This window comes from Morus notabilis, unplaced genomic scaffold (assembly GCF_000414095.1).
Source record: "Morus notabilis unplaced genomic scaffold, ASM41409v2 Scaffold1334, whole genome shotgun sequence".
Classification (NCBI taxonomy): Eukaryota; Viridiplantae; Streptophyta; class Magnoliopsida; order Rosales; family Moraceae; genus Morus; species Morus notabilis.
In genome coordinates, this window is record NW_010364736.1 from 30,883 (window position 1) to 36,199 (window position 5,317).

Sequence of the window (5,317 nt, forward strand, 5' to 3'; positions counted from 1 at the left end):
GAAATACAAGGCTCCATCCTCTCGGATTCTCCAATCCTCGAATTACTCTCCATTCTGGATCCGAATCCAAATTCCTTGGAGGTGTGGATCCTGCCATTGATTCTACTTAACCACTTCAGTCCTTTTCCAATCTTCCAAAGCTAATGACGCCAGAGTCCCCGTCGTCTTCCTACTAAGGGCATCAGCCACCACATTAGCTTTTCCAGGATGATATTGTACAGTGAAGTCGTAATCTTCCATATACTCCACCCATCTCCTTTGCCTGAGATTCAAGTCTTTCTGAGTAAACAAGTACTTCAGACTTTTATGGTCAGAAAAGACCTGAAACTTTGCTCCATAGAGATAACATCTCCATATCTTCAGAGCAAATATTATCGCTGCCAGCTCCAAATCATGAGTGGGGTAATTCCGTTCATGTGGTCTTAATTGGCGAGATGCGTACGCCACCACGCATCCACCTTGCATTAAGACACAGCCAAGCCCACTTCTCGAGGCGTCAGAATACACATCATATGGTTCTTCACTATCAGGAATAGTCAAGACTGGTGCACTTGTCAATCTAACCTTCAGTTCCTGAAAAGCATTTTCACACTCAGCGTCCCACTAGAATCTGACTTCTTTCTTAGTCAACCGAGTCATCGGTGCAGTGATGCTCGAGAAGTCTCTCACGAAACGCCGATAGTACCCTGCAAGTCCGAGAAAACGGCGAATCTCCGCTACATTCTTCGGTCTTTCCCACTGGAGCACAGTCTCGATCTTGGAAGGATCGACAGAAATTCCTTGTCCTGAGATCACATGCCCAAGGAACTTCACTTCTGTCAGCCAGAAGTCACACTTCTCCTTCTTAGCATACAACTGGTGTTCTCGAAGAGTCTGAAGAACAATTCTTAAGTGCTGCTCATGTTCTTCCCAGGTCTTCGAGTAAACCAGTATGTCGTCAATGAAGACGATCATGAACCGATCCAAGTACGGCCGGAAAACACGGTTCATTAGATCCATGAATGCAGCCGGGGCATTCGTCAACCCAAACGACATTACCAGAAACTCGAAGTGCCCATACCGAGTTCTAAATGCAGTCTTCGGAATGTCTTCCTCCTTGATTTTCAGCTGATGGTACCCAGATCTCAAATCAATCTTAGAGTAGAACTGTGATCCACCCAACTGATCGAATAATTCATCGATCCTTGGCAGTAGGTATTTATTCTTCACAGTTACCCTATTCAATTGACGGTAATCAATACACAACCGAAGAGATCCGTCGTGCTTCTTCACAAACAGCACCGGTGCACCCCAAGGGGAAGTACTATTCTGGATATACCCCTTTTCTGCCAGCTCCTCAAGCTGCATCCTTAATTCTTTCATCTCCGCCGGAGCCATCCGGTATGGAGGAATAGAAATAGGTGCCGTTCTCGGGACCAAATCAATACATAATTCAATTTCTTGATCTGGCGGTAAACCAGGTAGCTCATCAGGAAATACATCTGTAAATTCATCCACTACAGGGATTCCCGCACTATCTCCAGTTACTTCAAGTTCACCTTCTAGAGCAAGAAGAGAAGAAAAATATGCTAGATTCCTCCGTCCCCCAACACTGTACTTCAACAGTCGTTCTCCTAAGACTGAATTCAGATCTGCCTGATAAGAAATCGATGTTCCAGACTTAGTGAAATCGATGTTCCAGACTTAGTCATCAGAGTCACTTTCCTACGGTAACAATCAACAATTACTCTGTATTCTGACAACCAATCCATTCTGAGGACCACATCAAACAGGCTCATCGGAAGGATAATCAACTCTGCTCTCATTCGCTCACCGCCAATCGCGATCTCACACGATTTACACACACTCATTACCTCCACACATCCCAGTGGAGAGTTCAAAGTCATCGGAACTTCTAAATTCTCAGATTTCAATTTCAAAGCCCGAACAAAAGAACTTGATATAAACGAGTGTGTGGCACCTGTGTCAAACAACAAGTGAGCAAAAGAATGAGAGATTAGAATCATACCCTCAACCACTGCATTGCTGGTCTAACCTTTAGAGCTGCCTCCTGCCAGGGCATAAGCTTGTCCCTGTACTTTCCCTTTCCCTCTATCACCAACATTAGGCCGCTGGGTCAGAGGCCTATACTGTTGCGGTGGAGGTGGTTGCACCGGTCTCGGCACTTAAGGCCGGAATTGTGTAAGTAGAGGTGGTTGATAGGTCGGCACAGGAGGGTATTGCATTTGTTGTGGCTGATATGGAGGCATGTATGGTGGTGACCCTTCTTGACTGTACGAAGCATCACTTTGGGCTTGTTGAGCCGGCGGTCGATTAGGACAATTCCTCCTAATATGACCCACATGCCCACAATGGTGACACCTGGGCCCGTATGGAGCATTTCTATCACTTCTGGACGAACCACTGCCACCGCTTGTCATTTCCCCAGCCGTTTGTCCCTAGTTGCGGTTACTCCTACCACTCCGTTGTGGTCCACCCGAAACAGAAGGTCTACCAGAGACAGCGACTTGACCCGTTACTTCTTTGCTTTGGTGATAGGCCAAGTTATCCTGTTCCACCCGTGTAGCAGCAGCTACCAAATCCCGGAAGTTTCGAATTCTCAGAGCCACCAAGGATCTCCTCACAGAGTTCTTGAGGCCCTTTTCAAACTTAAGGCACCTCATGTGTTCAGACTCCACTAGTGATGGCGTAAACCGGGATAGGTCATTAAACTTGGCCTCATATTCCCTTACAAACATATCACCTTGCAACAAAGACATGAATTCTAGCGCTTTTTCTTCCCGGTAACTCTGAGGGAAGTACTGTTCATTGAACAATGTCTCAAATTGCTCCCAGGTTAGTCTTGTAACATCCATTCTTCTCTTGACCTATTTCCACCAAGTGTTTGCTAAGCCCTCCATCTTGTACACCGCAAACTCCACCCAGTATTCGTCTGGAACTCCCATAGTACTCAAATGCTTGACTATGAAGTCTAACCAGAACTCTGCCTCCTGGGGTCCTTCCTCACTATTAAACGAGGGGATAGGCGCACGCCTAAATTCCCGGAAGTACCCTTGCTTCCTATCCTCAACCGGCCGCTCGTTTTGAGCTCTTGTGGCCATGCCTTGAAAGGCAGCATACATGGCATCCAGAAATCCTTGATTCTGTTGTGCCAGTTGATTAGCAGGCCTACGGCGAGGCACCGTTTCCTTCAACTGAAATAAAACTAGACTATTGAGTGGATTACAGATGTCACACATGTATGTACAATCCTGGGGTTTCTTAACCTAGGGCTCTGATACCACCTTTGTCACGCCCCCCAAACGGGGTGGGTGACGTGGAGCTCGATTAGGGATTAATAAAGCAGATTCCCAGACTGGGCCCCACACTTAACTGCATTAAAATATAAATAAATTACAGAATCCCGGAGCCTCTGACACACAAGGCTCCACCCCATAGGACATACAGTATCGTACATACATGAACATGTAATTAATCATTACAACAGAAATCAACCACAGTCTAGTAAATCCAAATATTATATAAGTTTACAGAATTTCTCAAATTCCTTACATTTGTCCAAGAGGATGTCCACGATCCTTACTTGATTTCAACAGCAGCACAACTAAGCTGCTCCGTAGCAAATATCCAGCTACTGTGCACCGCTCCTAGAATCTCCTGGGAGGGGTTTAGTACATTTAAAACATAAAACGTGAGCGAAAGGCCCAGTAGGATATAATTTGAAATAAACGTTATAATAAATGTACGAGGGAATACATAAATAAATAAGTAGATAAAATAAGACATTCAGTCCCGACAGAACAGCCAGAACCTCACATCCTTTTTCTCAAAGGAAATATAACCGTAAATAATCGTTTTACAGGCTTCAGCAAGTAATTAGTACAAATTACTTACCTAACCAAGTGCCTCGCCTACCCGGACCGGTTTCGGGTTCTGCCCCCGAGGATGCACTCTCCGCATCCTATCTAGGCCTACAGCAATAGACTCTATTACCAGTTCACAAGATCTCTTTGCTTAAGAAATCATTCATTAACATTTTGAAATCGTTAATACGACCCCACGAACTACTCAAGCCGCGGGCCCCATGACTGAACAAGCCATGAGGTTCCATGACTAAACAAGCCCTGGTTTTCAAAGTGTTATTCTTCACAAATCAATCCCTTTCTTTAAAACATTTTCAAGGCCAAAATCCTTTTTGAAAACAGGCTCACAAGGAAAAGGGATAGAAATCCTACCTCGCACGATCAAACCTGGGACTAGCGTTGCCCTTTCCAGCTTCCGCTTCCTCAAGCCCCTTCAGTCTGAATCCTCAGCGATCACTGATGCAAGACAACACTTTAGGATCAATTCTCATTCCTAAAGCAATCCAAATCTCAATTTCCAACCAAGATTTCCTATTAGTGTGCCCTAATCCATTTTCATGTTTCAAATTATCATTCCAAGGGTTTTCAATCTCAAAACAAGGATTAACAATGCTAATCCATCTATCTCAAGTCCCCAAATGAAGCTAATTTGGGTTCTCCCCAAAAACAGGGGTCCAAACAGCAATTTCAGGCCAAACAGGGTCAAACCCCGTGTCAACCGGTCGACTGGTGACAGAGAAGTGCAACACTACCGGTCGACCGGTAGTGTGCACACCGGTCGACCAGAGAGGTCGACCGGTCAGCCTGCAATCCAGTCAACTGCATAGGTTGACCGATTTCCATGTGATCCGGTCGACCGCACTGGTCAACCGGTGGAATCAGCTGCGCGAGAGAAGCTCGCAGAAATCAATCCAAAACCTGCAAATCCAGTCCCAAATCGAGATTTTTCAAAGGGAAACCACTAGATCTGGGTTCTAGGTCCTAAAACAAGTCCAAAGAACCCAAGATCTCCAATTTCTACTCTAGTTTTACTCAAAAACCATCAAAATCCGGTTTGAACCAAAAATGCGTTTTGAAATCCGAAAATGTAAGATTCAAGAGAGGTTCTTTCAGTAATCTTACCTCGAATCCTTCTCTTGACGTTGAAAACTTCTTTAAATCTTTGCTTGGTTCAAGATCCGTTTGATTTGGGACAAAAAAATGAGAGAGAGAGAGAGAAAGCACAGGAGAGTGAGAGAGAGAGAGTGAGGGAGAGAGACGCACGGGAAAGGAAGAGAAAAAGAAAAGAAAAGGAAAAGGAAAAAAGAAAAGAAAAGGAAAAGGGTATGTGTACAATATTTTAAAAGAACAGTCTAGAAATGCGCCCATACACACTTCTGGGTTAAAATAAATTACTTAGAATAATTTAAATACCTTGGAACTATTTAAACTCACACATGTCAGAAACATTTATT